Source organism: Dendrobates tinctorius, unplaced genomic scaffold (genome assembly GCF_039654945.1).
Source record: "Dendrobates tinctorius isolate UK_male_01 unplaced genomic scaffold, ASM3965494v1 ptg000254l, whole genome shotgun sequence".
NCBI lineage: Eukaryota > Metazoa > Chordata > Amphibia > Anura > Dendrobatidae > Dendrobates > Dendrobates tinctorius.
Window position 1 is genome coordinate 1,051,088 of NW_027361921.1, and position 21,401 is coordinate 1,072,488.

Consider the following 21,401-nt stretch of genomic DNA (forward strand, 5'->3'; position numbering starts at 1 on the left):
TCCGCATCTGACTCTCTAAGCAGTCTTTCCAATATATCACATCTTTTTGTGATGTAGCCAAGTTGGTCAAAGAGCCTGTTTAGTAAACAGAAAATCTTGATTTCGAATGTCAGCAGTGCTTTCCTTTCTTCATGTCAGTTTGGGGCTGTTAGCCAAAAAAGAGGACTTTCACTTTTGTTTGACATCAAACATGTCTTTCCCAAAGCCCTAATAAAGTGCAATTGAGAGAAAAAAACTTTCTGCTTTTGAAATGCTCTAAAAGGAATTAGATGAAATAAGTTTCTTTAGAGAATATAGGATGGCTTCAATCATTACAAATTAAAACCAGTGGAATTACACATTAGATGCTAAAAATTTTCATAGCAGTTTTCTGAAAAAGCAGAATAATAAATATTCACATTTGGATCATGTGGTGCTGTGGCTTAGTTGGTTAAAGCGCCTGTCTCGTAAACAGGAGATCCTGAGTTCAACTCTTAACAATACCTTGTTTTCATCTTCTTAAGAATAAGCTTCCTATCTTAAAGCACGTGTTTTACCTGTGTGCAAACTCAAATTTGCCATTGTTCCAGCCCTATTGATAGTGCAATTGTGAGATTAAGTATCTCATCTAAATGCTGAAAAGGAAGTAAGATTGCTTCAAACTTGACAACTTAACCAATGGAGTTTATTTTGAAATGCCTCCACTTTCTGCATCTGACTCTCTAAGCAGTCTTTCCAATATATCGCATCTTTTTGTGATGTAGCCAAGTTGGTCAAAGAGCCTGTTTAGTAAACAGAAAATCTTGACTTCGAATGTCAGCAGTGCTTTCCTTTCTTCATGTCAGTTTGGGGCTGTTAGCCGAAAAAGAGGACTTTCACTTTTGTTTGACATCAAACATGTCTTTCCCAAAGCCCTAATAAAGTGCAATTGAGAGAAAAAAACTTTCTGCTTTTGAAATTCTCTAAAAGGAATTAGATGAAATAAGTTTCTTTAGAGAATATAGGATGGCTTCAATCATTACAAATTAAAACCAGTGGAATTTAAGTAAAAAAAATGTGCTTTTGAAATGCTCTAAAAGGAATTAGATTAAATAACTTTCTTTAGAGAATATAGGATGGGCTCAAGCATTACAAATTAAAACCAGTGGAATTACACATTAGATGCTACAAATTTTCATAGCAGTTTTCTGAAAAAGCAGAATAATAAATATTCACATATGAATCATGTGGTCCTGTTGCTTAGTTGGTTAAAGCGCCTGTCTCGTAAACGAGAGATCCTGAGTTCAACTCTCAGCAGTACCTTGTTTTCATCTCATCAAGAATAAGCTTCCTATCTTAAAGCAGGTGTTTTACCTGTGTGAAAACTCAAATTTGCCATTGTTCCAGCCCTACTGATAGTGCAATTGTGAGATTAAGTATCTCATCTAAATGCTGAAAAGGAAGTAAGATTGCTTCAAACTTGACAACTTAACCAATGGATTTTATTTTGAAATGCCTCCACTTTCCGCATCTGACTCTCTAAGCAGTCTTTCCAATATATCACATCTTTTTGTGATGTAGCCAAGTTGGTCAAAGAGCCTGTTTAGTAAACAGAAAATCTTGATTTCGAATGTCAGCAGTGCTTTCCTTTCTTCATGTCAGTTTGGGGCTGTTAGCCGAAAAAGAGGACTTTCACTTTTGTTTGACATCAAACATGTCTTTCCCAAAGCCCTAATAAAGTGCAATTGAGAGAAAAAAACTTTCTGCTTTTGAAATGCTCTAAAAGGAATTAGATGAAATAAGTTTCTTTAGAGAATATAGGATGGCTTCAATCATTACAAATTAAAACCAGTGGAATTACACATTAGATGCTACAAATTTTCATAGCAGTTTTCTGAAAAAGCAGAATAATAAATATTCACATTTGGATTATGTGGTGCTGTGGCTTAGTTGGTTAAAGCGCCTGTCTCGTAAACAGGAGATCCTGAGTTCAACTCTTAACTGTACCTTGTTTTCATCTTCTCAAGAATAAGCTTCCTATCTTAAAGCAGGTGTTTTACCTGAGTGCAAACTCAAATTTGCCATTGTTCCAGCCCTACTGATAGTGCAATTTTGAGATTAAGTATTTCATCTAAATGCTGAAAAGGAATTAAGACTGCTTCAAGCTTGACAATTTAACCAATGGATTTTATTTTGAAATGCCTCCACTTTCCGCATCTGACTCTCTAAGCAGTCTTTCCAATATATCGCATCTTTTTGTGATTTAGCCAAGTTGGTCAAAGAGCCTGTTTAGTAAACAGAAAATCTTGATTTCGAATGTCAGCAGTGCTTTCCTTTCTTCATGTCAGTTTGGGACTGTTAGCCGAAAAAGAGGACTTTCACTTTTGTTTGACATCAAACATGTCTTTCCCAAAGCCCTAATAAAGTGCAATTGAGAGAAAAAAACTTTCTGCTTTTGAAATGCTCTAAAAGGAATTAGATGAAATAAGTTTCTTTAGAGAATATAGGATGGCTTCAATCATTACAAATTAAAACCAGTGGAATTTAAGTAAAAAAATTTTGCTTTTGAAATGCTCTAAAAGGAATTAGATGAAATAACTTTCTTTAGAGAATATAGGATGGGCTCTAGAATTACAAATTAAAACCAGTGGAATTACACATTAGATGCTAGAAATTTTCAGAGCAGTTTTCTGAAAAAGCAGAATAATAAATATTCACATATGAATCATGTGGTGCTGTGGCTTAGTTGGTTAAAGCGCCTGTCTCGTAAACAGGAGATCCTGAGTTCAACTCTCAACTGTACCTTGTTTTCATCTTCTCAAGAATAAGCTTCCTATCTTAAAGCAGGTGTTTTACCTGAGTGCAAACTCAAATTTGCCATTGTTCCAGCCCTACTGATAGTGCAATTGTGAGATTAAGTATTTCATCTAAATGCTGAAAAGGAATTAAGACTGCTTCAAGCTTGACAATTTAACCAATGGATTTTATTTTGAAATGCCTCCACTTTCCGCATCTGACTCTCTAAACAGTCTTTCCAATATATCGCATCTTTTTGTGATTTAGCCAAGTTGGTCAAAGAGCCTGTTTAGTAAACAGAAAATCTTGATTTCGAATGTCAGCAGTGCTTTCCTTTCTTCATGTCAGTTTGGGGCTGTTAGCCGAAAAAGAGGACTTTCACTTTTGTTTGACATCAAACATGTCTTTCCCAAAGCCCTAATAAAGTGCAATTGAGAGAAAAAAACTTTCTGCTTTTGAAATGCTCTAAAAGGAATTAGATGAAATAAGTTTCTTTAGAGAATATAGGATGGCTTCAATCATTACAAATTAAAACCAGTGGAATTTAAGTGAAAAAAATTTTGCTTTTGAAATGCTCTAAAAGGAATTAGATGAAATAACTTTCTTTAGAGAATATAGGATGGGCTCAAGCATTACAAATTAAAACCAGTGGAATTACACATTAGATGCTAGAAATTTTCAGAGCAGTTTTCTGAAAAAGCAGAATAATAAATATTCACATATGAATCATGTGGTGCTGTGGCTTAGTTGGTTAAAGCGCCTGTCTCGTAAACAGGAGATCCTGAGTTCAACTCTCAGCAGTACCTTGTTTTCATCTTATCAAGAATAAGCTTCCTATCTTAAAGCAGGTGTTTTACCTGTGTGCAAACTCAAATTTGCCATTGTTCCAGCCCTACTGATAGTGCAATTGTGAGATCAAGTATCTCATCTAAATGCTGAATAGGACGTAAGATTGCTTCAAACTTGACAACTTAACCAATGGATTTTATTTTGAAATGCCTCCACTTTCCGCATCTGACTCTCTAAGCAGTCTTTCCAATATATCACATCTTTTTGTGATGTAGCCAAGTTGGTCAAAGAGCCTGTTTAGTAAACAGAAAATCTTGATTTCGAATGTCAGCAGTGCTTTCCTTTCTTCATGTCAGTTTGGGGCTGTTAGCCGAAAAAGAGGACTTTCACTTTTGTTTGACATCAAACATGTCTTTCCCAAAGCCCTAATAAAGTGCAATTGAGAGAAAAAAACTTTCTGCTTTTGAAATGCTCTAAAAGAAATTAGATGAAATAAGTTTCTTTAGAGAATATAGGATGGCTTCAATCATTACAAATTAAAACCAGTGGAATTACACATTAGATGCTACAAATTTTCATAGCAGTTTTCTGAAAAAGCAGAATAATAAATATTCACATTTGGATCATGTGGTGCTGTGGCTTAGTTGGTTAAAGCGCCTGTCTCGTAAACAGGAGATCCTGAGTTCAACTCTCAACAGTACCTTGTTTTCATCTTCTCAAGAATAAGCTTACTATCTTAAAGCAGGTGTTTTACCTGAGTGCAAACTCAAATTTGCCATTGTTCCATCACTACTGATAGTGCAATTGTGAGATCAAGTATCTCATCTAAATGCTGAATAGGACGTAAGATTGCTTCAAACTTGACAACTTAACCAATGGATTTTATTTTGAAATGCCTCCACTTTCCGCATCTGACTCTCTAAGCAGTCTTTCCAATATATCACATCTTTTTGTGATGTAGCCAAGTTGGTCAAAGAGCCTGCTTAGTAAACAGAAAATCTTGATTTCGAATGTCAGCAGTGCTTTCCTTTCTTCATGTCAGTTTGGGGCTGTTAGCCGAAAAAGAGGACTTTCACTTTTGTTTGACATCAAACATGTCTTTCCCAAAGCCCTAATAAAGTGCAATTGAGAGAAAAAAACTTTCTGCTTTTGAAATGCTCTAAAAGAAATTAGATGAAATAAGTTTCTTTAGAGAATATAGGATGGCTTCAATCATTACAAATTAAAACCAGTGGAATTACACATTAGATGCTACAAATTTTCATAGCAGTTTTCTGAAAAAGCAGAATAATAAATATTCACATTTGAATCATGTGGTGCTGTGGCTTAGTTGGTTAAAGCGCCTGTCTCGTAAACAGGAGATCCTGAGTTCAACTCTCAACAGTACCTTGTTTTCATCTTCTCAAGAATAAGCTTACTATCTTAAAGCATGTGTTTTACCTGAGTGCAAACTCAAATTTGCCATTGTTCCATCACTACTGATAGTGCAATTGTGAGATCAAGTATCTCATCTAAATGCTGAATAGGACGTAAGATTGCTTCAAACTTGACAACTTAACCAATGGATTTTATTTTGAAATGCCTCCACTTTCCGCATCTGACTCTCTAAGCAGTCTTTCCAATATATCACATCTTTTTGTGATGTAGCCAAGTTGGTCAAAGAGCCTGTTTAGTAAACAGAAAATCTTGATTTCGAATGTCAGCAGTGCTTTCCTTTCTTCATGTCAGTTTGGGGCTGTTAGCCGAAAAAGAGGACTTTCACTTTTGTTTGACATCAAACATGTCTTTCCCAAAGCCCTAATAAAGTGCAATTGAGAGAAAAAAACTTTCTGCTTTTGAAATGCTCTAAAAGAAATTAGATGAAATAAGTTTCTTTAGAGAATATAGGATGGCTTCAATCATTACAAATTAAAACCAGTGGAATTACACATTAGATGCTACAAATTTTCATAGCAGTTTTCTGAAAAAGCAGAATAATAAATATTCACATTTGGATCATGTGGTGCTGTGGCTTAGTTGGTTAAAGCGCCTGTCTCGTAAACAGGAGATCCTGAGTTAAACTCTCAACAGTACCTTGTTTTCATCTTCTCAAGAATAAGCTTACTATCTTAAAGCAGGTGTTTTACCTGAGTGCAAACTCAAATTTGCCATTGTTCCATCACTACTGATAGTGCATTTGTGAGATTAAGTATTTCATCTAAATGCTGAAAAGGAATTAAGACTGCTTCAAGCTTGACGATTTAACCAATGGATTTTATTTTGAAATGCCTCCACTTTCTGCATCTGACTCTCTAAGCAGTCTTTCCAATATATCGCATCTTTTTGTGTTTTAGCCAAGTTGGTCAAAGAGCGTGTTTAGTAAACAGAAAATCTTGATTTCGAATGTCAGCAGTGCTTTCCTTTCTTCATGTCAGTTTGGGGCTGTTAGCCGAAAAAGAGGACTTTCACTTTTGTTTGACATCAAACATGTCTTTCCCAAAGCCCTAATAAAGTGCAATTGAGAGAAAAAAACTTTCTGCTTTTGAAATGCTCTAAAAGGAATTAGATGAAATAAGTTTCTTTAGAGAATATAGGATGGCTTCAATCATTACAAATTAAAACCAGTGGAATTTAAGTAAAAAATTTTTTGCTTTTGAAATGCTCTAAAAGGAATTAGATGAAATAAGTTTCTTTAGAGAATATAGGATGGGCTCAAGCATTACAAATTAAAACCTGTGGAATTACACATTAGATGCTACAAATTTTCATAGCAGTTTTCTGAAAAAGCAGAATAATAAATATTCACATATGGATCATGTGGTGCTGTGGCTTAGTTGGTTAAAGCGCTTGTCAAGAATAAGCTTCCTATCTTAAAGCACGTGTTTTACCTGTGTGCAAACTCAAATTAGCCATTGTTCCAGCCCTACTGATAGTGCAATTGTGAGATTAAGTATCTCATCTAAATGCTGAATAGGACGTAAGATTGCTTCAAACTTGACAACTTAACCAATGGATTTTATTTTGAAATGCCTCCACTTTCCACATCTGACTCTCTAAGCAGTCTTTCCAATATATCACATCTTTTTGTGATGTAGCCAAGTTGATCAAAGAGCCTGTTTAGTAAACAGAAAATCTTGATTTCGAATGTCAGCAGTGCTTTCCTTTCTTCATGTCAGTTTGGGGCTGTTAGCCAAAAAAGAGGACTTTCACTTTTGTTTGACATCAAACATGTCTTTCCCAAAGCCCTAATAAAGTGCAATTGAGAGAAAAAAACTTTCTGCTTTTGAAATGCTCTAAAAGGAATTAGATGAAATAAGTTTCTTTAGAGAATATAGGATGGCTTCAATCATTACAAATTAAAACCAGTGGAATTTAAGTAAAAAAAATTTTGCTTTTGAAATGCTCTAAAAGGAATTAGATGAAATAACTTTCTTTAGAGAATATAGGATGGGCTCAAGCATTACAAATTAAAACCAGTGGAATTAAACATTAGATGCTAGAAATTTTCAGAGCAGTTTTCTGAAAAAGCAGAATAATAAATACTCACATATGAATCATGTGGTGCTGTGGCTTAGTTGCTTAAAGCGCCTGTCTTGTAAACAGGAGATCCTGAGTTCAACTCTCAACTGTACCTTGTTTTCATCTTCTCAAGAATAAGCTTCCTATCTTAAAGCAGGTGTTTTACCTGAGTGCAAACTCAAATTTGCCATTGTTCCAGCCCTACTGATAGTGCAATTGTGAGATTAAGTATTTCATCTAAATGCTGAAAAGGAATTAAGACTGCTTCAAGCTTGACAATTTAACCAATGGATTTTATTTTGAAATGCCTCCACTTTCTGCATCTGACTCTCTAAGCAGTCTTTCCAATATATCGCATCTTTTTGTGTTTTAGCCAAGTTGGTCAAAGAGCCTGTTTAGTAAACAGAAAATCTTGATTTCGAATGTCAGCAGTGCTTTCCTTTCTTCATGTCAGTTTGGGGCTGTTAGCCGAAAAAGAGGACTTTCACTTTTGTTTGACATCAAACATGTCTTTCCCAAAGCCCTAATAAAGTGCAATTGAGAGAAAAAAACTTTCTGCTTTTGAAATGCTCTAAAAGAAATTAGATGAAATAAGTTTCTTTAGAGAATATAGGATGGCTTCAATCATTACAAATTAAAACCAGTGGAATTACACATTAGATGCTACAAATTTTCATAGCAGTTTTCTGAAAAAGCAGAATAATAAATATTCACATTGGGATCATGTGGTGCTGTGGCTTAGTTGGTTAAAGCGCCTGTCTCGTAAACAGGAGATCCTGAGTTCAACTCTCAACAGTACCTTGTTTTCATCTTCTCAAGAATAAGCTTACTATCTTAAAGCAGGTGTTTTACCTGAGTGCAAACTCAAATTTGCCATTGTTCCATCACTACTGATAGTGCAATTGTGAGATTAAGTATTTCATCTAAATGCTGAAAAGGAATTAAGACTGCTTCAAGCTTGACAATTTAACCAATGGATTTTATTTTGAAATCCCTCCACTTTCTGCATCTGACTCTCTAAGCAGTCTTTCCAATATATCGCATCTTTTTGTGATTTAGCCAAGTTGGTCAAAGAGCGTGTTTAGTAAACAGAAAATCTTGATTTCGAATGTCAGCAGTGCTTTCCTTTCTTCATGTCAGTTTGGGGCTGTTAGCCGAAAAAGAGGACTTTCACTTTTGTTTGACATCAAACATGTCTTTCCCAAAGCCCTAATAAAGTGCAATTGAGAGAAAAAAACTTTCTGCTTTTGAAATGCTCTAAAAGGAATTAGATGAAATAAGTTTCTTTAGAGAATATACGATGGCTTCAATCATTACAAATTAAAACCAGTGGAATTTAAGTAAAAAAATTTTTGCTTTTGAAATGCTCTAAAAGGAATTAGATGAAATAAGTTTCTTTAGAGAATATAGGATGGGCTCAAGCATTACAAATTAAAACCTGTGGAATTACACATTAGATGCTACAAATTTTCATAGCAGTTTTCTGAAAAAGCAGAATAATAAATATTCACATATGGTGCTGTGGCTTAGTTGGTTAAAGCGCTTGTCAAGAATAAGCTTCCTATCTTAAAGCACGTGTTTTACCTGTGTGCAAACTCAAATTAGCCATTGTTCCAGCCCTACTGATAGTGCAATTGTGAGATTAAGTATCTCATCTAAATGCTGAATAGGACGTAAGATTGCTTCAAACTTGACAACTTAACCAATGGATTTTATTTTGAAATGCCTCCACTTTCCGCATCTGACTCTCTAAGCAGTCTTTCCAATATATCACATCTTTTTGTGATGTAGCCAAGTTGGTCAAAGAGCCTGTTTAGTAAACAGAAAATCTTGATTTCGAATGTCAGCAGTGCTTTCCTTTCTTCATGTCAGTTTGGGGCTGTTAGCCAAAAAAGAGGACTTTCACTTTTGTTTGACATCAAACATGTCTTTCCCAAAGCCCTAATAAAGTGCAATTGAGAGAAAAAAACTTTCTGCTTTTGAAATGCTCTAAAAGGAATTAGATGAAATAAGTTTCTTTAGAGAATATAGGATTGCTTCAATCATTACAAATTAAAACCAGTGGAATTTAAGTAAAAAAAATTTTGCTTTTGAAATGCTCTAAAAGGAATTAGATGAAATAACTTTCTTTAGAGAATATAGGATGGGCTCAAGCATTACAAATTAAAACCAGTGGAATTACACATTAGATGCTAGAAATTTTCAGAGCAGTTTTCTGAAAAAGCAGAATAATAAATATTCACATATGAATCATGTGGTGCTGTGGCTTAGTTGGTTAAAGCGCCTGTCTTGTAAACAGGAGATCCTGAGTTCAACTCTCAACTGTACCTTGTTTTCATCTTCTCAAGAATAAGCTTCCTATCTTAAAGCAGGTGTTTTACCTGAGTGCAAACTCAAATTTGCCATTGTTCCAGCCCTACTGATAGTGCAATTGTGAGATTAAGTATTTCATCTAAATGCTGAAAAGGAATTAAGACTGCTTCAAGCTTGACAATTTAACCTATGGATTTTATTTTGAAATGCCTCCACTTTCTGCATCTGACTCTCTAAGCAGTCTTTCCAATATATCGCATCTTTTTGTGTTTTAGCCAAGTTGGTCAAAGAGCCTGTTTAGTAAACAGAAAATCTTGATTTCGACTGTCAGCAGTGCTTTCCTTTCTTCATGTCAGTTTGGGGCTGTTAGCCGAAAAAGAGGACTTTCACTTTTGTTTGACATCAAACATGTCTTTCCCAAAGCCCTAATAAAGTGCAATTGAGAGAAAAAAACTTTCTGCTTTTGAAATGCTCTAAAAGGAATTAGATGAAATAAGTTTCTTTAGAGAATTTAGGATTGCTTCAATCATTACAAATTAAAACCAGTGGAATTTAAGTAAAAAAAATTTTGCTTTTGAAATGCTCTAAAAGGAATTAGATGAAATAACTTTCTTTAGAGAATATAGGATGGGCTCAAGCATTACAAATTAAAACCAGTGGAATTACACATTAGATGCTACAAATTTTCAGAGCAGTTTTCTGAAAAAGCAGAATAATAATTATTCACATATGAATTATGTGGTGCTGTGGCTTAGTTGGTTAAAGCGCTTGTCAAGAATAAGCTTCCTATCTTAAAGCACGTGTTTTACCTGTGTGCAAACTCAAATTAGCCATTGTTCCAGCCCTACTGATAGTGCAATTGTGAGATTAAGTATCTCATCTAAATGCTGAATAGGACGTAAGATTGCTTCAAACTTGACAACTTAACCAATGGATTTTATTTTGAAATGCCTCCACTTTCCGCATCTGACTCTCTAAGCAGTCTTTCCAATATATCACATCTTTTTGTGATGTAGCCAAGTTGGTCAAAGAGCCTGTTTAGTAAACAGAAAATCTTGATTTCGAATGTCAGCAGTGCTTTCCTTTCTTCATGTCAGTTTGGGGCTGTTAGCCAAAAAAGAGGACTTTCACTTTTGTTTGACATCAAACATGTCTTTCCCAAAGCCCTAATAAAGTACAATTGAGAGAAAAAAACTTTCTGCTTTTGAAATGCTCTAAAAGGAATTAGATTAAATAAGTTTCTTTAGAGAATATAGGATGGCTTCAATCATTACAAATTAAAACCAGTGGAATTACACATTAGATGCTACAAATTTTCATAGCAGTTTTCTGAAAAAGCAGAATAATAAATATTCACATTTGGATCATGTGGTGCTGTGGCTTAGTTGGTTAAAGCGCCTGTGTCGTAAACAGGAGATCCTGAGTTCAACTCTTAACAATACCTTTTTTTCATCTGCTTAAGAATAAGCTTGCTATCTTAAAGCAAGTATTTTACCTGTGTGCAAACTCAAATTTGCCATTGTTCCAGCCCTACTGATAGTTCAATTGTGAGATTAAGTATCTCATCTAAATGCTGAATAGGACGTAAGATTGCTTCAAACTTGACAACTTAGCCAATGGATTTTATTTTGAAATGCCTCCACTTTCCGCATCTGACTCTCTAAGCAGTCTTTCCAATATATCGCATCTTTTTGTGATTTAGCCAAGTTGGTCAAAGAGCCTGTTTAGTAAACAGAAAATCTTGATTTCGAATGTCAGCAGTGCTTTCCTTTCTTCATGTCAGTTTGGGGCTGTTAGCCGAAAAAGAGGACTTTCACTTTTGTTTGACATCAAACATGTCTTTCCCAAAGCCCTAATAAAGTGCAATTGAGAGAAAAAAACTTTCTGCTTTTGAAATGCTCTAAAAGGAATTAGATGAAATAAGTTTCTTTAGAGAATATAGGATGGCTTCAATCATTACAAATTAAAACCAGTGGAATTACACATTAGATGCTACAAATTTTCATAGCAGTTTTCTGAAAAAGCAGAATAATAAATATTCACATTTGGATCATGTGGTGCTGTGGCTTAGTTGGTTAAAGCGCCTGTCTCGTAAACAGGAGATTCTGAGTTCAACTCTCAACAGTACTTTGTTTTCATCTTCTCAAGAATAAGCTTCCTATCTTAAAGCAGGTGTTTTACCTGAGTGCAAACTCAAATTTGCCATTGTTCCAGCCCTACTGATAGTGCAATTGTGAGATTAAGTATTTCATCTAAATGCTGAAAAGGAATTAAGACTGCTTCAAGCTTGACAATTTAACCAATGGATTTTATTTTGAAATGCCTCCACTTTCCGCATCTGACTCTCTAAGCAGTCTTTCCAATATATCGCATCTTTTTGTGATTTAGCCAAGTTGGTCAAAGAGCCTGTTTAGTAAACAGAAAATCTTGATTTCGAATGTCAGCAGTGCTTTCCTTTCTTCATGTTAGTTTGGGGCTGTTAGCCGAAAAAGAGGACTTTCACTTTTGTTTGACATCAAACATGTCTTTCCCAAAGCCCTAATAAAGTGCAATTGAGAGAAAAAAACTTTCTGCTTTTGAAATGCTCTAAAAGGAATTAGATGAAATAAGTTTCTTTAGAGAATATAGGATGGCTTCAATCATTACAAATTAAAACCAGTGGAATTTAAGTAAAAAAAATTTTGCTTTTGAAATGCTCTAAAAGGAATTAGATGAAATAACTTTCTTTAGAGAATATAGGATGGGCTCAAGCATTACAAATTAAAACCAGTGGAATTACACATTAGATGCTACAAATTTTAAGAGCAGTTTTCTGAAAAAGCAGAATAATAAATATTCACATATGAATCATGTGGTCCTGTGGCTTAGTTGGTTAAAGCGCCTGTCTCGTAAACAGGAGATCCTGAGTTCAACTCTCAACTGTACCTTGTTTTCATCTTATCAAGAATAAGCTTCCTATCTTAAAGCAGGTGTTTTACCTGAGTGCAAACTCAAATTTGCCATTGTTCCAGCCCTACTGATAGTGCAATTGTGAGATTAAGTATTTCATCTAAATGCTGAAAAGGAATTAAGACTGCTTCAAGCTTGACAATTTAACCAATGGATTTTATTTTGAAATGCCTCCACTTTCCGCATCTGACTCTCTAAGCAGTCTTTCCAATATATCGCATCTTTTTGTGATTTAGCCAAGTTGGTCAAAGAGCCTGTTTAGTAAACAGAAAATCTTGATTTCGAATGTCAGCAGTGCTTTCCTTTCTTCATGTCAGTTTGGGGCTGTTAGCCGAAAAAGAGGACTTTCACTTTTGTTTGACATCAAACATGTCTTTCCCAAAGCCCTAATAAAGTGCAATTGAGAGAAAAAAACTTTCTGCTTTTGAAATGCTCTAAAAGGAATTAGATGAAATAAGTTTCTTTAGAGAATATAGGATTGCTTCAATCATTACAAATTAAAACCAGTGGAATTTAAGTAAAAAAAATTTTGCTTTTGAAATGCTCTAAAAGGAATTAGATGAAATAAGTTTCTTTAGAGAATATAGGATGGGCTCAAGCATTACAAATTAAAACCAGTGGAATTACACATTAGATGCTACAAATTTTCATAGCAGTTTTCTGAAAAAGCAGAATAATAAATATTCACATATGGATCATTTGGTGCTGTGGCTTAGTTGGTTAAAGCGCTTGTCAAGAATAAGCTTCTTATCTTAAAGCACGTGTTTTACCTGTGTGCAAACTCAAATTAGCCATTGTTCCAGCCCTACTGATAGTGGAATTGTGAGATTAAGTATCTCATCTAAATGCTGAATAGGACGTAAGATTGCTTCAAACTTGACAACTTAACCAATGGATTTTATTTTGAAATGCCTCCACTTTCCGCATCTGACTCTCTAAGCAGTCTTTCCAATATATCACATCTTTTTGTGATGTAGCCAAGTTGGTCAAAGAGCCTGTTTAGTAAACAGAAAATCTTGATTTCGAATGTCAGCAGTGCTTTCCTTTCTTCATGTCAGTTTGGGGCTGTTAGCCAAAAAAGAGGACTTTCACTTTTGTTTGACATCAAACATGTCTTTCCCAAAGCCCTAATAAAGTGCAATTGAGAGAAAAAAACTTTCTGCTTTTGAAATGCTCTAAAAGGAATTAGATGAAATAAGTTTCTTTAGAGAATATAGGATGGCTTCAATCATTACAAATTAAAACCAGTGGAATTACACATTAGATGCTACAAATTTTCATAGCAGTTTTCTGAAAAAGCAGAATAATAAATATTCACATTTGGATCATGTGGTGCTGTGGCTTAGTTGGTTAAAGCGCCTGTCTAGTAAACAGGAGATCTTGAGTTCAACTCTTAACAATACCTTGTTTTCATCTTCTTAAGAATAAGCTTCCTATCTTAAAGCACGTGTTTTACCTGTATGCAAACTCAAATTTGCCATTGTTCCAGCCCTATTGATAGTGCAATTGTGAGATTAAGTATCTCATCTAAATGCTGAAAAGGAAGTAAGATTGCTTCAAACTTGACAACTTAACCAATGGATTTTATTTTGAAATGCCTCCACTTTCCGCATCTGACTCTCTAAGCAGTCTTTCCAATATATCACATCTTTTTGTGATGTAGCCAAGTTGGTCAAAGAGCCTGTTTAGTAAACAGAAAATCTTGATTTCGAATGTCAGCAGTGCTTTCCTTTCTTCATGTCAGTTTGGGGCTGTTAGCCGAAAAAGAGGACTTTCACTTTTGTTTGACATCAAACATGTCTTTCCCAAAGCCCTAATAAAGTACAATTGAGAGAAAAAAACTTTCTGCTTTTGAAATGCTCTAAAAGGAATTAGATGAAATAAGTTTCTTTAGAGAATATAGGATGGCTTCAATCATTACAAATTAAAACCAGTGGAATTACACATTAGATGCTACAAATTTTCATAGCAGTTTTCTGAAAAAGCAGAATAATAAATATTCACATTTGGATGATGTGTTGCTGTGGCTTAGTTGGTTAAAGCGCCTGTCTCGTAAACAGGAGATCCTGAGTTCAACTCTTAACTGTACCTTGTTTTCATCTTCTCAAGAATAAGCTTCCTATCTTAAAGCAGGTGTTTTACCTGAGTGCAAACTCAAATTTGCCATTGTTCCAGCCCTACTGATAGTGCAATTGTGAGATTAAGTATTTCATCTAAATGCTGAAAAGGAATTAAGACTGCTTCAAGCTTGACAATTTAACCAATGGATTTTATTTTGAAATGCCTCCACTTTCCGCATCTGACTCTCTAAGCAGTCTTTCCAATATATCGCATCTTTTTGTGATTTAGCCAAGTTGGTCAAAGAGCCTGTTTAGTAAACAGAAAATCTTGATTTCGAATGTCAGCAGTGCTTTCCTTTCTTCATGTCAGTTTGGGGCTGTTAGCCGAAAAAGAGGACTTTCACTTTTGTTTGACATCAAACATGTCTTTCCCAAAGCCCTAATAAAGTGCAATTGAGAGAAAAAAACTTTCTGCTTTTGAAATGCTCTAAAAGGAATTAGATGAAATAAGTTTCTTTAGAGAATATAGGATGGCTTCAATCATTACAAATTAAAACCAGTGGAATTTAAGTAAAAAAATTTTGCTTTTGAAATGCTCTAAAAGGAATTAGATGAAATAACTTTCTTTAGAGAATATAGGATGGGCTCTAGAATTACAAATTAAAACCAGTGGAATTACACATTAGATGCTACAAATTTTCATAGCAGTTTTCTGAAAAAGCAGAATAATAAATATTCACATATGAATCATGTGGTCCTGTTGCTTAGTTGGTTAAAGCGCCTGTCTCGTAAACGGGAGATCCTGAGTTCAACTCTCAGCAGTACCTTGTTTTCATCTCATCAAGAATAAGCTTCCTATCTTAAAGCAGGTGTTTTACCTGTGTGAAAACTCAAATTTGCCATTGTTCCAGCCCTACTGATAGTGCAATTGTGAGATTAAGTATCTCATCTAAATGCTGAAAAGGAAGTAAGATTGCTTCAAACTTGACAACTTAACCAATGGATTTTATTTTGAAATGCCTCCACTTTCCGCATCTGACTCTCTAAGCAGTCTTTCCAATATATCACATCTTTTTGTGATGTAGCCAAGTTGGTCAAAGAGCCTGTTTAGTAAACAGAAAATCTTGATTTCGAATGTCAGCAGTGCTTTCCTTTCTTCATGTCAGTTTGGGGCTGTTAGCCGAAAAAGAGGACTTTCACTTTTGTTTGACATCAAACATGTCTTTCCCAAAGCCCTAATAAAGTGCAATTGAGAGAAAAAAACTTTCTGCTTTTGAAATGCTCTAAAAGGAATTAGATGAAATAAGTTTCTTTAGAGAATATAGGATGTCTTCAATCATTACAAATTAAAACCAGTGGAATTTAAGTAAAAAAATTTTGCTTTTGAAATGCTCTAAAAGGAATTAGATGAAATAACTTTCTTTAGAGAATATAGGATGGCTTCAATCATTACAAATTAAAACCAGTGGAATTACACATTAGATGCTACAAATTTGCATAGCAGTTTTCTGAAAAAGCAGAATAATAAATATTCACATTTGGATCATGTGGTGCTGTGGCTTAGTTGGTTAAAGCGCCTATCTCGTAAACAGGAGATCCTGAGTTCAACTCTCAGCAGTACCTTGTTTTCATCTTCTCAAGAATAAGCTTCCTGTCTTAAAGCAGGTGTTTTACCTGAGTGCAAACTCAAATTTGCCATTGTTCCAGCCCTACTGATAGTTCAATTGTGAGATTAAGTATCTCATCTAAATGCTGAAAAGGAATTAAGACTGCTTCAAGCTTGACAATTTAACCAATGGATTTTATTTTGAAATGCCTCCACTTTCCGCATCTGACTCTCTAAGCAGTCTTTCCAATATATCACATCTTTTTGTGATTTAGCCAAGTTGGTCAAAGAGCATGTTTAGTAAACAGAAAATCTTGATTTCGAATGTCAGCAGTGCTTTCCTTTCTTCATGTCAGTTTGGGGCTGTTAGTCGAAAAAGAGGACTTTCACTTTTGTTTGACATCAAACATGTCTTTCCCAAATCCCTAATAAAGTGCAATTGAGAGAAAAAAACTTTCTGCTTTTGAAATGCTCTAAAAGGAATTAGATGAAATAAGTTTCTTTAGAGAATATAGGATGGCTTCAAGCATTACAAATTAAAACCAGTGGAATTTGAGTGAAAAAAAAATTTGCTTTTGAAATTCTCTAAAAGGAATTAGATGAAATAACTTTCTTTAGAGAATATAGGATGGGCTCAAGCATTACAAACTAAAACCAGTGGAATTACACATTAGATGCTACAAATTTTCATAGCAGTTTTCTGAAAAAGCAGAATAATAAATATTCACATATGGATCATGTGGTGCTGTGGCTTAGTTGATTAAAGCGCCTGTCTTGTAAACAGGAGCTTCCTATCTTAAATCAGGTGTTTTACCTGTGTGCAAACTCAAATTTGCCATTGTTCCAGCCCTACTGATAGTGCAATTGTGAGATTAAGAATCTCATCTAAATGCTGAAAAGGAAGTAAGACTGCTTCAAGCTTGACAATTTAACCAATGGATTTTATTTTGAAATGCCTCCATTTTCCGCATCTGACTCTCTAAGCAGTCTTTCCAATATATCACATCTTTTTGTGATTTAGCCAAGTTGGTCAAAGAGCCTGTTTAGTAAACAGAAAATCTTGATTTCGAATGTGAGCAGTGCTTTCCTTTCTTCATGTCAGTTTGGGGCTGTTAGCCGAAAAAGAGTACTTTCACTTTCGTTTGACATCAAACATGTCTTTCCCAAAGCCCTAATAAAGTGCAATTGAGAGAAAAAAAATTTCTGCTTTTGAAATGCTCTAAAAGGAATTAGATGAAATAAGTTTCTTTAGAGAATATAGGATGGCTTCAATCATTACAAATTAAAACAAGTGGAATTTAAGTAAAAAAATTTTGCTTTTGAAATGCTCTAAAAGGAATTAGATAAAATAACTTTCTTTAGAGAATATAGGATGGGCTCAAGCATTACAAATTAAAACCAGTGGAATTACACATTAGATGCTACAAATTTTCATAGCAGTTTTCTGAAAAAGCAGAATAATAAATATTGACATATGGATCATGTGGTGCTGTAGCTTAGTTGGTTAAAGCGCCTGTCTCGTAAACAGGAGATCCTTAGTTCAACTCTCAGCAGTACCTTGTTTTCATCTTCTCAAGAATAAGCTTCCTATCTTAAAGCATGTGTTTTACCTGTGTGCAAACTCAAATTTGCCATTGTTGCAGCCCTACTCATAGTGCAATTGTGAGATTAAGTATCTCATCTAAATGCTGAAAAGGAAGTAAGACTGCTTCAAGCTTGACAATTTAACCAATGGATTTTATTTTGAAATGCCTCCACATTCCGCATCTGACTCTCTAAGCAGTCTTTCCAATATATCACATCTTTTTGTGATTTAGCCAAGTTGGTCAAAGAGCCTGTTTAGTAAACAGAAAATCTTGATTTCGAATGTCAGCAGTGCTTTCCTTTCTTCATGTCAGTTTGGGGCTGTTAGTCGAAAAAGAGGACTTTCACTTTTGTTTGACATCAAACATGTCTTTCCCAAATCCCTAATAAAGTGCAATTGAGAGAAAAAAACTTTCTGCTTTTGAAATGCTCTAAAAGGAATTAGATGAAATAAGTTTCTTTAGAGAATATAGGATGGCTTCAAGCATTACAAATTAAAACCAGTGGAATTTGAGTGAAAAAAAAAATTTGCTTTTGAAATGCTCTAAAAGGAATTAGATGAAATAACTTTCTTTAGAGAATATAGGATGGGCTCAAGCATTACAAATTAAAACCAGTGGAATTACACATTAGACGCTACAAATTTTCATAGCAGTTTTCTGAAAAAGCAGAATAATAAATATTCACATTTGGATCATGTGGTGCTGTGGATTAGTTGGTTAAAGCGCCTGTCTCATAAACAGGAGATCTTGAGTTCAACTCTCAGCAGTACCTTGTTTTCATCTTATCAAGAATAAGCTTCCTATCTTAAATCAGGTGTTTTACCTGTGTGCAAACTCAAATTTGCCATTGTTCCAGCCCTACTGATAGTGCAATTGTGAGATTAAGTATCTCATCTAAATGCTGAAAAGGAAGTAAGATTGCTTCAAACTTGACAACTTAACCAATGGATTTTATTTTGAAATGCCTCCACTTTCCGCATCTGACTCTCTAAGCAGTCTTTCCAATATATCACATCTTTTTGTGATGTAGCCAAGTTGGTCAAAGAGCCTGTTTAGTAAACAGAAAATCTTGATTTCGAATGTCAGCAGTGCTTTCCTTTCTTCATGTCAGTTTGGGCTGTTAGCCGAAAAATAGGACTTTCACTTTTGTTTGACATCAAACATGTCTTTCCCAAAGCCCTAATAAAGTGCAATTGAGAGAAAAAAACTTTCTGCTTTTGAAATGCTCTAAAAGGAATTAGATGAAATAAGTTTCTTTAGAGAATATAGGATGGCTTCAATCATTACAAATTAAAACCAGTGGAATTACACATTAGATGCTACAAATTTGCATAGCAGTTTTCTGAAAAAGCAGAATAATAAATATTCACATTTGGATCATGTGGTGCTGTGGCTTAGTTGGTTAAAGCACCTGTCTCGTAAACAGGAGATCCTGAGTTCAACTCTCAGCAGTACCTTGTTTTCATCTTCTCAAGAATAAGCTTCCTGTCTTAAAGCAGGTGTTTTACCTGAGTGCAAACTCAAATTTGCCATTGTTCCAGCCCTACTGATAGTTCAATTGTGAGATTGAGTATCTCATCTAAATGCTGAAAAGGAATTAAGACTGCTTCAAGCTTGACAATTTAACCAATGGATTTTATTTTGAAATGCCTCCACTTTCCGCATCTGACTCTCTAAGCAGTCTTTCCAATATATCACATCTTTTTGTGATTTAGCCAAGTTGGTCAAAGAGCCTGTTTAGTAAACAGAAAATCTTGATTTCGAATGTCAGCAGTGCTTTCCTTTCTTCATGTCAGTTTGGGGCTGTTAATCGAAAAAGAGGACTTTCACTTTTGTTTGACATCAAACATGTCTTTCCCAAATCCCTAATAAAGTGCAATTGAGAGAAAAAAACTTTCTGCTTTTGAAATGCTCTAAAAGGAATTAGATGAAATAAGTTTCTTTAGAGAATATAGGATGGCTTCAAGCATTACAAATTAAAACCAGTGGAATTTGAGTGAAAAAAAAAATTTGCTTTTGAAATGCTCTAAAAGGAATTAGATGAAATAACTTTCTTTAGAGAATATAGGATGGGCTCAAGCATTACAAATTAAAACCAGTGGAATTACACATTAGACGCCACAAATTTTCATAGCAGTTTTCTGAAAAAGCAGAATAATAAATATTCACATTTGGATCATGTGGTGCTGTGGATTAGTTGGTTAAAGCGCCTGTCTCATAAACAGGAGATCTTGAGTTCAACTCTCAGCAGTACCTTGTTTTCATCTTATCAGGAATAAGCTTCCTATCTTAAATCAGGTGTTTTACCTGTGTGCAAACTCAAATTTGCCATTGTTCCAGCCCTACTGATAGTGCAATTGTGAGATTAAGTATCTCATCTAAATGCTGAAAAGGAAGTAAGATTGCTTCAAACTTGACAACTTAACCAATGGATTTTATTTTGAAATGCCTCCACTTTCCGCATCTGACTCTCTAAGCAGTCTTTCCAATATATCACATCTTTTTGTGATGTAGCCAAGTTGGTCAAAGAGCCTGTTTAGTAAACAGAAAATCTTGATTTCGAATGTCAGCAGTGCTTTCCTTTCTTCATGTCAGTTTGGGCTGTTAGCCGAAAAAGAGGACTTTCACTTTTGTTTGACATCAAACATGTCTTTCCCAAAGCCCTAATAAAGTGCAATTGAGAGAAAAAAACTTCCTGCTTTTGAAATGCTCTAAAAGGAATTAGATGAAATAAGTTTCTTTAGAGAATATAGGATGGCTTCAATCATTACAAATTAAAACCAGTGGAATTACACATTAGACTCTACAAATTTTCATAGCAGTTTTCTGAAAAAGCAGAATAATAAATATTCACATTTGGATCATGTGGTGCTGTGGCTTAGTTGGTTAAAGCGCCTGTCTCGTAAACAGGAGATCCTGAGTTCAACTCTCAGCAGTACCTTGTTTTCATCTTCTCAAGAATAAGCTTCCTGTCTTAAAGCAGGTGTTTTACCTGAGTGCAAACTCAAATTTGCCATTGTTCCAGCCCTACTGATAGTGCAATTGTGAGATTAAGTATCTCATCTAAATGCTGAATAGGAATTAAGACTGCTTCAAGCTTGACAATTTAACCAATGGATTTTATTTTGAAATGCCTCCACATTACGCATCTGACTCTCTAAGCAGTCTTTCCAATATATCACATCTTTTTGTGATTTAGCCAAGTTGGTCAAAGAGCCTGTTTAGTAAACAGAAAATCTTGATTTCGAATGTCAGCAGTGCTTTCCTTTCTTCATGTCAGTTTGGGGATGTTAGTCGAAAAAGAGGACTTTCACTTTTGTTTGACATCAAACATGTCTTTCCCAAATCCCTAATAAAGTGCAATTGAGAGAAAAAAACTTTCTGCTTTTGAAATGCTCTAAAAGGAATTAGATGAAATAAGTTTCTTTAGAGAATATAGGATGGCTTCAAGCATTACAAATTAAAACCAGTGGAATTTGAGTGAAAAAAAAAATTTGCTTTTGAAATGCTCTAAAAGGAATTAGATGAAATAACTTTCTTTAGAGAATATAGGATGGGCTCTAGCATTACAAATTAAAACCAGTGGAATTACACATTAGATGCTACATATTTTCATAGCAGTTTTCTGAAAAAGCAGAATAATAAATATTCACATATGGATCATGTGGTGCTGTGGCTTAGTTGGTTAAAGCGCCTGTCTCGTAAACAGGAGATCCTGAGTTCAACTCTCAGCAGTACCTTGTTTTCATATTCTCAAGAATAAGCTTCCTATCTTAAAGCAGGTGTTTTACCTGTGTGCAAACTCAATTTTGCCATTGTTCCAGCCCTACTCATAGTGCAATTGTG

At 34.8% G+C, this 21,401-nt stretch overlaps 15 non-coding genes across 15 annotated transcripts; all 15 read left to right on the forward strand.

The window, feature by feature from the left end:
* The first annotated feature begins 1,893 nt into the window (after positions 1-1,893).
* On the forward strand, positions 1,894-1,967 carry TRNAT-CGU (transfer RNA threonine (anticodon CGU)). Its single transcript has one exon. It is a non-coding gene; the product is annotated as a tRNA-Thr (tRNA).
* Positions 1,968-2,689: 722 nt separating this feature from the next.
* TRNAT-CGU (transfer RNA threonine (anticodon CGU)) lies at positions 2,690-2,763 on the forward strand. The gene has a single exon. It is a non-coding gene; the product is annotated as a tRNA-Thr (tRNA).
* Positions 2,764-3,486: 723 nt separating this feature from the next.
* TRNAT-CGU (transfer RNA threonine (anticodon CGU)) lies at positions 3,487-3,560 on the forward strand. Its single transcript has one exon. It is a non-coding gene; the product is annotated as a tRNA-Thr (tRNA).
* Positions 3,561-4,172: 612 nt separating this feature from the next.
* TRNAT-CGU (transfer RNA threonine (anticodon CGU)) lies at positions 4,173-4,246 on the forward strand. The gene has a single exon. It is a non-coding gene; the product is annotated as a tRNA-Thr (tRNA).
* Positions 4,247-4,858: 612 nt separating this feature from the next.
* TRNAT-CGU (transfer RNA threonine (anticodon CGU)) lies at positions 4,859-4,932 on the forward strand. Its single transcript has one exon. It is a non-coding gene; the product is annotated as a tRNA-Thr (tRNA).
* A 612-nt stretch (positions 4,933-5,544) lies between these two features.
* On the forward strand, positions 5,545-5,618 carry TRNAT-CGU (transfer RNA threonine (anticodon CGU)). Its single transcript has one exon. It is a non-coding gene; the product is annotated as a tRNA-Thr (tRNA).
* A 2,150-nt stretch (positions 5,619-7,768) lies between these two features.
* On the forward strand, positions 7,769-7,842 carry TRNAT-CGU (transfer RNA threonine (anticodon CGU)). Its single transcript has one exon. It is a non-coding gene; the product is annotated as a tRNA-Thr (tRNA).
* Positions 7,843-11,410: 3,568 nt separating this feature from the next.
* Positions 11,411-11,484, forward strand: TRNAT-CGU (transfer RNA threonine (anticodon CGU)). Its single transcript has one exon. It is a non-coding gene; the product is annotated as a tRNA-Thr (tRNA).
* Positions 11,485-12,207: 723 nt separating this feature from the next.
* TRNAT-CGU (transfer RNA threonine (anticodon CGU)) lies at positions 12,208-12,281 on the forward strand. Its single transcript has one exon. It is a non-coding gene; the product is annotated as a tRNA-Thr (tRNA).
* A 2,835-nt stretch (positions 12,282-15,116) lies between these two features.
* Positions 15,117-15,190, forward strand: TRNAT-CGU (transfer RNA threonine (anticodon CGU)). Its single transcript has one exon. It is a non-coding gene; the product is annotated as a tRNA-Thr (tRNA).
* A 722-nt stretch (positions 15,191-15,912) lies between these two features.
* Positions 15,913-15,986, forward strand: TRNAT-CGU (transfer RNA threonine (anticodon CGU)). The gene has a single exon. It is a non-coding gene; the product is annotated as a tRNA-Thr (tRNA).
* Positions 15,987-17,454: 1,468 nt separating this feature from the next.
* Positions 17,455-17,528, forward strand: TRNAT-CGU (transfer RNA threonine (anticodon CGU)). The gene has a single exon. It is a non-coding gene; the product is annotated as a tRNA-Thr (tRNA).
* A 1,410-nt stretch (positions 17,529-18,938) lies between these two features.
* TRNAT-CGU (transfer RNA threonine (anticodon CGU)) lies at positions 18,939-19,012 on the forward strand. The gene has a single exon. It is a non-coding gene; the product is annotated as a tRNA-Thr (tRNA).
* Positions 19,013-20,422: 1,410 nt separating this feature from the next.
* Positions 20,423-20,496, forward strand: TRNAT-CGU (transfer RNA threonine (anticodon CGU)). The gene has a single exon. It is a non-coding gene; the product is annotated as a tRNA-Thr (tRNA).
* Positions 20,497-21,221: 725 nt separating this feature from the next.
* On the forward strand, positions 21,222-21,295 carry TRNAT-CGU (transfer RNA threonine (anticodon CGU)). Its single transcript has one exon. It is a non-coding gene; the product is annotated as a tRNA-Thr (tRNA).
* Positions 21,296-21,401: the final 106 nt, after the last annotated feature.